This window comes from Chiloscyllium punctatum, chromosome 24, assembly GCF_047496795.1.
Source record: "Chiloscyllium punctatum isolate Juve2018m chromosome 24, sChiPun1.3, whole genome shotgun sequence".
NCBI classification, from domain to species: domain Eukaryota; kingdom Metazoa; phylum Chordata; class Chondrichthyes; order Orectolobiformes; family Hemiscylliidae; genus Chiloscyllium; species Chiloscyllium punctatum.
The window spans coordinates 64,228,017-64,240,455 of NC_092762.1; the positions used below are offsets into that span (position 1 = coordinate 64,228,017).

Below are 12,439 nucleotides of genomic sequence, written 5' to 3' on the forward strand. Positions count from 1 at the left end.
TAAGCGTGCAAGTGCAGCAGACTGTGAAGAAGGCAAAAGGTATGTTGGCCTTCATAGGAAAAGGAGCTGAGCACAAGAGCAGGGATGTCATCCTATAGTTGTACAGGACCTTGGTGAAATCACACCTGGAGTACTGTGTGCAGTTTTGGTTTCCTTTATCTGCAGATGGATATTCTGGCTATGGAGGAATGCGATGAAAGTTGACCAAACTGATTCCTGGGATGGCAGGACTGAAATTTGAAGAGAGACTAGACCAATTCCGATTATTTTCATTGGAATTTAGAAGAATGAGGGGTGTGTTATCTAATAAATGTAAAGTTCTAGCAGAACTAGGCAGGGTAAAAACAGGAAGATGTTCCCAATGAGCAGGGAGGTGAGAACCAGGAGTCACAGTCTAAGGCTGAGGTAGACTATTTAGGACTGAGATGAGGAGAAACCTTTCACCCAGAGAGTGGTGAAACTCTGTTGCAGAAAGCGGTTGAGGTCAAAACTTTGAACATTCTTAAGAAGACGAAAGATATAGTTCTTAAGGCTAAAGAGATCAAAAGGTATTGCACGAAAGTGGGATTAGTGAATTGAGTAAGATGATCAGCCATGATCACACTGTAGCCATGATGTAGAGGTGCCAGCATTGGACTGGGTGGACAAAGTCAGAAGTCACATGACACCAGGTCATAGTCCAACAGGTTTATTTGAAATCACAAGCTTTCGGAGTGCTGCTCCTTTAACGGGTGAAGTCATTTGGCTGATGAACCACAAATTCTTGAGGCATTAGGCAGATATTAAAGGATTATTGTGTCATGATCTCCTCCTAAAAGTGGATGAGAGTGCAAGCCACCGCACTGCTAGTTGTACTTATGCTTGCTGCAACATTTATTGCTTCTGTACTAATTATAATTGATTCTAAAATCGATCTGATCTTTGCATTATTGAAGGTTGACATCAGGATAGGGATGAGAATTAAAGGATGCAGGCCTGAGTTTGGTCCAGTCCCACGTCCTGTGGCATGGTGTATTTGATGGTTGTAGAGAACACAATCAATGTATTTGGGTGGTGATGGAATTATTCAGGTGTGTGTGCTTGCTGAATACTTTGTTTTATTTGATGGAAATTTCATTTCTGAGTCATCTGCCATAGGACTTATCTTAAACATACTAGATCACTGAGAGGGGATATGATTGAGACATATAAGATTATTAAAGGATTGGACACTCTGGAGGCAGGAAATATGTTTCCGCTGATGGGTGAGTGCCGAACCAGAGGACACAGCTTAAAAATACGGGGTAGACCATTTAGGACAGAGATGAGGAAAAATTTCTTCACCCAGAGAGTGGTTGCTGTGTGGAATGCTCTGCCCCAGAGGGCAGTGGAGGCCCAGTGTCTGGATTATTTAAGAAAAAGTAGGATAGAGCTCTCAAGGATTGTGGAATCAAGGGTTATGGAAATAAGGCAGGAACAGGATACTGATTAAGGATGATCAGCCATGATCATACTGAATGGTGGTGCAGGCTCGAAGGGCAGAATGGCCTACTCGTGCACCTATTGTCTATTGTCTATTATCAACATGGCCCTTATAGTAAAGCCGATGAATCACCATGAGGTCTGGGATAACTTCTCAGTCTTCCCCCAAAGTCTGGACCCCAAGTTCCTTGACAGTGCCTGGTATTCCTTCTCCTCCTCCCCATCCGCCCTTGAGGAAGAGCGTTGCTCATCCTCCTCTTCATTGTAGTTGGTTTAGTCATTGGGAATTGGCTATTTTAGCCCTAAGTGCTAACCTTTACCTCTCATGTAGGATGCTTAATCTAATGTCACACTCCTCCTGCCAAGTGACAGAATTTTGATTCTGTCTGGGAGTCTCTTGGCATATGTGGCTCAGATATGCACTATGTAAACTCACTAACAATCAAAAGGAGTTTAAAGACTGTTTTAAGTTGAAATAACTGAGAATGTTACCAAGAAGCAGTATTTCCACTTCAACAGCCAACAAACAAGGAATTCAGCTGCACCATCACTTGAAAATCTTTTGCTTCGGTATTTATTTTTCTGGCCACTGGTGAGGTTTTTCACTCTATAAACCTTTTTTAAAAAGCCACAATTTTTGATCTTCCTCTGGGTGCCTTCAAGTTGCTGTTAACTTTTAATCTTTAAAAAAATGATATTGTGTACAATATGGTCTCTAAGCCTGTTGCTACACTTCAGTCCCAGACACAATGTTGTTGGGAAAACAATATATCAAGTGGATGCCGGAAAATCCAAGGAGTTCAGCCCAATGGGAAATCTGTAACTGTTTAACCACATTGTGTTGGATTCCATTGGGTTCAAAAGCATAACCAGAAACTGCACAGACCATCGCTGTAGGTAGGAACAAACAGAGCTTGACTATCGAGCGCAGAAGGAAACGCATGCTGGTTTCATCTACATTTATAATATTGGAATAAAGCCACAGTTCTTTTCTAAATTTGCCACATGTGGATGAGCTATGCTGCCTGCTTTATGTGTGGCACTACCCCCCCCAACTCAGTAATTAACCCTTATTTGATATTAACATTTGTTCCCTTATTTGACCTTATTAAGCAATGGCATTGCACAAAAATGTAATTAGTCTTGCCTCTCTGGCTTTTACATCTTGGGAATGCTTTGTAAATCTCCTCTTTTCATACATGTTATTCTCAACTTGAAACACGATCATGTGGCACCACAGGTGCAGGCACATGGCAGCAAGTTGCACTAAACATTTCCTTTTATCAAACCAGCAATACTGCCACTATAGCACTTCGGAAAATTTACAGAGGGCTCTCTATCCTTTCTGGGTTACATTACTGTTGACCAATTCTAGCCTCTGTATTTGAGACTAATATCAATGGTATTCCATTGGCGTTGACTTGTGGAATCCAAATGACCATGTAAGACTTATTTATAACGCCCAAGGAGGTCGACCAAACCAATTAGGTAAATGGCTGCTGTAATATCCTATAAGGATTGGATTGTATGGAATTTTAATGCTATTACGGCCTTAATAATTGAGAGAAGAAACACCCCAATTCTCAATGTTGTGGCAAATAGGCTAGTTGAACTTCTGTCATGAGAAAAATGGGGAGAAATTAAATCTGACATACTGGAGTAGGAGAGCTGTGTGTTTTATAATGATAGTGATCATTTCAGTCCTGAGTTCCCAAGCTGTGTTCATGGAACAGCTCCTGGATGTAACCAGGCGAGGTAGGCCTCAGTAAATTCTTCCTCATCTCCTGATTTCATGGAAGAAGTTTTAAATGTGGTGTTTCATGAATGCATTGACCTTATTTGAGCCATCAGAATGATGTGAACAGATATGTATCAGCGCTCCCAACAAATTCCCTGTGGCCATGGACATTACAGTTGATAATTGACTGAATTCATTCTTGAGACTATCCCCAGAGCCCCTTCCAGCTGTGCACTGCTAAATTCTGATACTTCATGTTGGGGTGATTGATTTTATTCAGAAACAGATTTTTGCTCAGGTTGTTTTTAACCAGGTAGGCTTCAAGCTATATGCATTTACTTTTTCATGCTGCTTTCAATTTTTTTTTGTTTGTATGCTGTTCACTTCTCCTTTGGTGCAAAACAGCTGCTGGTAACTGCAGCAGCTGTTCAATATGAAGGTGATAGCAGAGGAGATTGTGAGGGCATTGGTAGTGATCTTTTAGGAATCACTGAAGTCAGGGAGGGTCCTAGGAGACAGGAAAATCATTAACGCAATACCGCTGTTTAAGAAGGGAGGGAGGCAGAAGACTAGGAACTATATGTCTGACCTTGGACTTTTGTAAGATTTTAGAGTTCATTTATAAGGATGAGATTATGGAGTACTTGGAACTGCATGTTCCAAGTAGGATGAGTCATCAAGGGAAATCATGCCTAACAAATATGTTAGAATCCTTTGAAGAGATAATGAGCAGGTTAGACAAAGGAGAGCCAGTGGATGTGATGGATTTAGATTCCCAAAAGACCTTTGACCAGGTGCAGTACTGGAGACTGCAAAATAATATAACAGCCCATTCTGTTACGGGCAAAGTACTGGCATAGCTAACTGAAGATTGGCTGACTGTCAGAAGACTGAGAGTAGGTATAAAGGGGCCTTTTTTCAGGATGGCAGCTGGTGACTCGTGGAGTTCTGCAGAGGTCAGTGTTGGGGCCACAACTATTCACATTATACATTAATGATCTGGACTAAGGAACTGAGGGCTTTGTTACTAAGTTTACAGATGATGTAAAGATAGGTAGAGGGACAGGTAGTGGTGAGGACATAGGGAGGCTGCAGAAGAACTTGGTCAGGCTAGGAGAATGGGCAAAGAAATGGCAAATGGAATACAATGTTGGGTAAGTGTGAGGTTATGCATTTTGGTAAAAAGAACAGAGACATAGACTATTTCCTAAATGGGGAAAGGCTTTGTATATCTGAAGCACCAAAGCACTTAGGAATCCGAGTTCAAGACTCCCTCAAGGTTAACGTGCAAGTTCAGTTGGCAGTAAGGAAAGCAAATGCAATATCAGCATTCATTTCAAGATGGCAAGAATACAAAAGCAGGAATGTACAGCTGAGGCTATACAATGTTTTGGTCAAACCGCATTTGGAATATTGTGAGCAGGTTTGGGCTCTATATCTAAGGAAGAATGTCATGATGTTGGAGGGGTCCAGAAGAAGTTCACAAGAATGATCCCAGGGGTGAAAGGCCTACTATGTGAGGAGCGGTTGAGCACTTTGGGTCTATTCTCAATGGAGTTTAGAAGAATGTCGATGGATCTTATTGAAATGTACAGAATGCCGAGAGGCCTGGATAGATTAGATGTGGAGAAGATGTTACCATCAGTCAGAAAGACTGGGACTGATGGTATTACCTCAGAGTGAAGGGCAATCTGTTTAGAACTAAGATGAGGAGGAATTTCTTCATCCAGAGAATGGTGTATCTATGGAACTCATTGCCACAGAATGCTGCTGAGGCCAGTCAATGAGTGTATTTAAGACAAAGATAGATACGTTCTTGATTAGAATTAGAATTAGGTTTTATTAGGAGGTGGTTTAGGTTTGGGAGTTATGGAAAGAGGCAAATGCTTCCTAGTTTGGTGGGGATGAGTGGCTACTTATATTGGGATAGATATTGTTGATACAAAGAAAGGCGTTGAAATAGATATTTTGAACATACTTCTGGGATGAGAGTATGGACCCCTCTGGCTCAAAGGTAGGAACACTATCACTGTGGAACAAGAGCCCTCAGGAATTAGAGTATTGGCAATGAAGATGTAGCAGGGAAATGTACCTTCTGGCCTGACTGTACCTTGATTAAAACAATGAAAGCATTTGAATTTTCAAATAGGTCAGGATTAATCAAAAGTTGGAATCCGGAAAGGACATGGAAATTATGATATGATGAAATAGATTTTCTTCAAAACTTCCACTTTTATCCATCAAATTAAGGGTTTGGATTGCTGCCAGCCGACCCCTGGCAGGCTGGAGCTGTTCAGCTTTATAACTCATGACAGCAGATTCCCTGTTGTGAAAACATCATGACCTTTCATTGATCGGCAGGATCAGCAACAGAGGGCGAACATCATCACACATAATATTGGTGCAATTTCTTTTCTCTCACATGCCTCCATTCCAACCCAAACACAGCAAAAAAAAAGAATATTTGGCCCTTAATGTCAATCACAAGCATATCATTGTGATAAGAGTTATGCATTTATATTGCTTACAATTGTTTTCATTTTTAGCTTTTTTTAACCTAGTTTACTTCAAGTATTGTGAAGAGTTTTCATATCATTTTATTGGTGATTATTTTACAAAACAAATGCTGTCATAAATGTGATTTCTCAATAAAAATAAATTTTCCATTGATAACAACTGAAATCATTGGATAATTTTCTTTACAAAACTAATTATGGTGTTTTTAAGTGAACTAAACAATGGTTCTTAGCATGGCTGAACATTGACATGACTTTACCTTGCTAAATAAAAAGGTTATCAGAGGGAGGCGTGCTGTTGGGAAGTGGACCACCAGAGAAAGGAAAAATTCAATAACATTTGGAAAGAGCAGATCTGGTCCAAATCCATTTAATATGGATCTCCAGTTCAGAGCAGTGACATCATTTCCAAGTTTTACTGGTTCGTTTAAATGTGTATGAATGAGCACTTCCCTGAACAACACGCAGACATGATCTGTTTACACTGTGGCTATAACAGCTTGTTAGACACTAGGAATTGTGCAATGAGTAACTTACATCCTAACACTTCAAAGATTGTCCACCATCCATAAAGCACAAAACTGGAATGTGATGGAATACTCCCCAAGTGCCTAGATGAGTTTGGATCCAACAACATTCAAATTACTCAATGTAATCCAGGACAAAGCAGCCTATTTGATTGCCAAGCCAGTCACCACTATTAGCATTCATTGTATCCACTGCTGATATGCAGTGTATATCATTTACACAATGAACTGCTACAACTCAGCAAGGCTCCTTCGGCACCTTCTCATTGCAAAGCTGTGACCTCTATCAAGTAGAAGGACCAGATACAGCAGAGATATGGGAGCACTGCCATCTAAAAGTTCACATCTGGGTCACGCACCATTCCAAATTTAAATTATATAACCATTCCTTCACTGCCACTGGGTCAGAATCCTGGATGCCCCTTCTTCTCAGCACAGTAAATGCACCCGTATTCATGGAGACTGAGGTGGTTGAAAAAGGTGGTTCACCACCACTTTGTCAAGGAAAATAAATAAATGTGGGCCTAGCCAGTGGTCTCCACATCTTGGGAATGAAGTTAATAAAGGGGTTTGTGAACAGATTATTCAGCATCATTTTAATAGTCAAACTGATGATCACATGTCATCACAAGATTTATTCTTCTTGCTTGACAAGCCAAAATATTTGAACCAATATTTTTTTCTTTGCACCAGTCATATTGTATGGCAAGAAATTATTTTGTTAAGATTAGAGTGGTGCTGGAAAAGCACAGCAGTTCAGGCAGCATCTGAGGAGCAGTAAAATCGACGTTTCGGGCAAAAGCCCTTCATCAGGAATACAGGCAGAGAGCCTGAAGGGTGGAGAGATAAGTGAGAGGAGGGTGTGGGTGGGGAGAAAGTAGCATAGAGTACAATAGGTGAATGGGGGAAGGGATGAAGGTCACCAGGACATTAAAGGGTAGAACTCACTGTCACCAGTTTGGTCAATGGGATATCCACTACATAGGTATAAGATATTTTCTCTGCTATTTTTAGTAGACTAATTTATACACTTGAATTTAGTAGGTTATCAAAATCATCAAAATGTTGGAGCAAATAGTTTAACAATTCTATTACAATAGAAGATTTAAAAAGGACCTGAAGGATAACTTTCTCACACAGAGGGTGGCGCATTTGTGGAATTAGCTGCCAGAGGAGGAGGTGGAGACTGATTAGATTACATTACATTACAGTGTGGAAACAGGCCCTTCGGCCCAACAAGTCCACACCGACCCGCCGAAGCGCAACCCACCCATACCCCTACATACCCCTACGGGCAATTTAGTATGGCCAATTCACCTGACCTGCACATCTTTGGACTGTGAGAGGAAACCGGAGCACCTAGAGGAAACCCACGCAGACACGGGGAGAACGTGCAAACTCCACACAGTCAGTCACCTGAGGCGGGAATTGAACCCGGGTCTCTGGCGCTGTGAGGCAGCAGTGCTAACCACTGTGCCACCGTGCCACCCACAGTTACAACATTTGAAAGTCATCTGAATGAGTATATGAATAGGAAAGGTTTAGAGGGATATAGGCCAAGTACTGCCAAATGGGACTAGATCAGATTGGGATATCTGTTCAATGCAAATGAGTTGGACCAAAGGGTTTATTTCTGTGTTGTATAACTCCATGACTCTAAGAAATAGAAGATAAATTTAATATGCCAACAGTTGTAAATAGGAATAGAAGAAGTATCAAATCCACTAAAATGGGAAGGTGAGAAATTTGATTTCAGAATGTTGGAATGTTCAATAACTGACAGCAATTTCTAATTTTGAAAAACACACTCACAAACAAATCTCTTCATCTCCTGAGATACTGCTTTGGATAAGTTTCAATGGGTTCATCAGTTGCTTGGTAAACTGAGCATTCTCCTTGGGTGTCAATAAGTGTGGAGACAAAACAGAAATACTGACATTTTAATTGCATGGCTCAATCCCTGTTCCCACCTCATGTGTAGGAGTCATTGATCAGCAATGACTTGTCTCTCAGTCACATGAAATGCTGATGCCAAGTACACTCAATCAATTGCTGGCCTCTTGAGATCAGCAATGATGCACCAAACTACAAATCTGGTGTGGCTCAGTGCTGTCTTGTTGCTTTACTCATTAGGATATTGGGGGAATGTTACTATGTACTTCCATACAGAATTCCCCATATACAGATCATCACTATTTAATTCTCTTTAAGAATGGTGGCTTACAGCTGGCGAGCTTCTGTGAACGTGGAAGATTAGTGTTCTTGGTTCACTGAAACAGGGTTTCTTATCTTACCTTGATAGTTCCTTAACTAAGCAGTTGCAAGTTGAATTGGTTGACTCCTGAGAATTCAAATCTGGAAGTGTGATGTTGTGAGCCAATCATATCCCATATTTACCAACCTTTAACAGCACTTGATTATGTCATTTGGCACTCCATTTGGTTTAATTGAAGAGACTCAGCAGCATTCAAATGTCTCTTGATAATAATAATCAGAAAGATGTGAGAAAAGATCGTGGAAAAAGATATAGTTACTTGCTAACCATTCTATCACAATGCACACAACAGGAAAACCTGTCTGCCTCATTGAGCTAATTTTTCCCAACAGACCAAATTCAATTTATTCTATCATCATATCATACCAATTAGTCCAGGCTCTTGGGGATAGTAAACAACTGAGGAACTTCCAAGAAATAAAACTTCAAAATGTTTCCCTTAGTGCCAAAGAGAATGGAGAAAGATGCTGAAGTTTCAGGGGAAATATTACTAAGCAGGAGAGGGCTCAGAAGATGTTTACCAGGATGTTGCAGGGTATGGCAGACTTGAGTTATAAAGAAAGGCCGTATAGGCTGGGACTTCTTTCACTGGAGCGTAGAAGATTGAGATGCAACCTTACAGAAATTTGTAAAATAGAGGAGTAGATAGAGCTAATGGTATCTGTCTTTTCCCTAGATGGGGGATTTCAAGACAAAGGGGCACATAAGAGGAAAAAGATTAAACAAAGATAAAAGGCAATTTTTTTATACAGAGAGTGATGCGCATGTGGAATGAACTTCCTGAGGAAGTGGTGGATGTGAGTACAATTACAATGTTTTACAACATTACAAAGACATTTGGATAAGTACATGAATAGGAGAGGTTTGGAGGAATATGGATCAGGAGCAGGCAGGTGAGACTTGTTTAGTATGGGATTATGTTCTGCATGGACCGATTGGACCAAATGGTTAGTTTTTATACTGTGACTTTATGTTAATCTATATTCAAGGTTTGTGGAAAGATTTATAGCTCAGGTGCCAGTTGTCTTGAATGTGGGTATATTCGCCGAGCTGGTAAGTTGATTTGCAAATGTTTCGTCACCTGTCGAGGTGACATCTTCAATGCTTTGGAGCCTCTTGCGAAGTGCTGCTGTACTGCATCTTCTGGAATTTATTTTGTTCTATTTCTGCTGCTTCTACACTCTACCAACAAACACATCGATCTAGACCCAATATACCAGCCACTACAATGAACAACCGGAACTGGCAACTGGAAGCAGCAGAAACAGAACCAAATAATTTCCAGATGACACAGTACAGCAGCACTTCATAGGAGGTTCCAAAGCACTGAAAATGTCACCTACACAGGGGACGAAACGTCTGCAAATCAACTTCCCACAACCACATTAATCTATATCACTACACAAACAACAATACAATAGTCCCACCAAGAGAAAGTATCCTAGAAGGCCTACAGTGCAGAAAGAGGCCAAATGGCTGGGCCTCCTTCACCGCCGCTCCCTCACCACCAGACGCCTGGAGAAAGAACGCCTCATCTTCCGCCTCGGAACACTTCAACCCCAGGGCATCACTGTGGACTTCAACAGTTTCCTCATTTCCCCTTTCCCCACCTCACCCTAGTTCTAAACTTCCAGCTCAGTAACTGTCCCCATGACTTGTCCGGACTTGTCCTACCTGCCTATCTTCTTTTCCACCTATCCACTCCACCCTCTCCTCCTTGACCTCTCACCTTCATCCCCTCCCCCACTCACCCATTGTACTCTATGCTACTTTCTCCCCACCCTCCACCCTCCTCTAGCTTATCTCTCCACCCTTCAGGAACTCTGCCTTTATTCCTGGTGAAGGGCTTTTGCCCGAAACGTCGATTTCGAAGCTACTTGGATGCTGCCTGAACTGCTGTGCTCTTCCAGCACCACTAATTCAGAATCTGGTTTCCAGCATCTGCAGTCATTGTTTTTACCTCATTAAGTCTGCAGACCATCCCACCCAGACCCAGCCCATGACTCTATTCCTGTAACCCCATCTTTACTCTGACCAGCACTTTCCCATGAATAACTATGACTGGCAAAAAATGCTGGCCCAGTCAGGGATGCCCACATCCCATCAGTGAATTTCTAAAAAAGACAGAACAACCAGTTGCATTTGTATCCAGGACATTAACACCAACTGAATGATACAATACACAGACAGAGAAAGAGTGACTTGTTCTCAAATTTGCTTGAGAGAATTTTAATCAATAACATTCCCACCCCAAATTGGAAGGGATGGAATGACAATGAACAAGTCACTTCAAAGCATTTTTCTAAAACTGCTTCTATCTGCTCCAAAGCATCTGCAAAAAAATATTACTTCATTTGCAGAGACATCACCTGGATGTGAAATGCAGGCAAGTAAGAAAACTTCACATCGCTAACATGCTGTCGAGAGGAGTACTAACCCTATAAAGGAAATCGAGGATGTTACAACAGTAGCAGAGACATTAAATCTGAAAGGTAATTGTCTTGTGAATTTAAGCAAAAAAAAAGCTAATCTCCAAATGCTGAAGAAAATATTAACGAAAGGACACCCTGAATGTATCATTAATGTACCTGTTGTCATAAGAGAGTATTGGGGCTTACAGAGATGAACTGATACGAAATGTCAAAAATTTACTTTGATTAAACTGTCAAGTCATTGTCAGAGGCAAGAATTGGTGAGCCAGCCAGAGTACAAATGTTCAACAGTCTCAATAAAAATCACCAAACATGAAAGTTTGTAGTTATAAACAAACCTTTATAGCTGTCACCTTGACCATCCATGGTGAATGTGAATGACCAGTGATATCTTCATAAGTGCAGATGTCTGTGTACAACTAGAGAAGCTCTGACTTCCCTGTGAACAAGGGATCAAGAAGAAATCATTTCATGCTCTACACAGAATACAAGATGACTTTCAGTCACAAATGTTCACTGTTCTCCAGCAAAAGGAATTAATCCATAACTGTTACCATAGTAATAACACTCACCCTGGAATAGACATATCCAAGAAAAGGAATGTCACTTTAGGAATAAACATATACTAGAGAAACAGCCAATGGGAATGCACACACATGCCATTAAGTGAACCGCACAATTTAAGCAGTGTATATGAAATACATGTGCAGAGACTGACAAAAATGGGACTGACTAGAGTTAGCATATTGTTCTGTTATTGAATAAATTTTTTTATACATATCTTGGATAATTTGCACAACTTGAAACAGAAAATAATGGTGCTTGTATTTTCTTTTTTTGACAAGGGGAATGTTTGGAGAAATGGAATTGCACACTTAATGTATTTTCTGGCCTCTGACCCTGCTCTACATGTGGCTGTGTACACTCTCTGAGAGTACTATTGATACTTCCTCTTTCCTGCTGAAAGTCTCCCATTCTACACCAATGTACTTACATGCATTTATCAGCACTGATTCTTTTTTGTATAGAATTTAAACATCCTACATTCCTGCTCCTAATTTTCTAGATTAATTATCCTTTTTTTTAAGCTTACTTATTTATTTCTATTTGAAACCCTGCTTTTATTACCTGGTGATGTCTTTACTCCAAATTGTGAAACTGTTATCTTCAGGTTGTGAGTAGATTTACATGCCTGGAGTGGGCATTAACATTGATTCCCAGCTGAAATCAGTACTGTAGGTTAAGTCCAATCAGGCAGTACTCCCTCTCTACTATGAGGATAGCTCTGAAATGTTATTACAAAAATTGACAGGAATAACCAATTCACAAGAATTTTCTGTTAATGTTGGTGACTATATTGTAAGCTTCACAGCAGGAATTTTAAGCAGGGTAACAAAACACACTTTAGCCTCTTGAGCAGATTTTTGTAAAAATATTATTAAGATTTGACATAACCATGAGTTTAAACATTCAACATCTTCCTTTACTGA

The 12,439-nt window shown here is 40.5% G+C and overlaps 1 protein-coding gene across 5 annotated transcripts in view; it reads left to right on the top strand.

Annotated features, from left to right (window-relative positions):
• The window catches only part of LOC140494638 (leucine-rich repeat and immunoglobulin-like domain-containing nogo receptor-interacting protein 2), a 174,688-nt gene that overhangs the window by 48,325 nt on the left and 113,924 nt on the right, over positions 1–12,439 (top strand). The gene's annotated exons all lie outside the window — the stretch shown is intronic.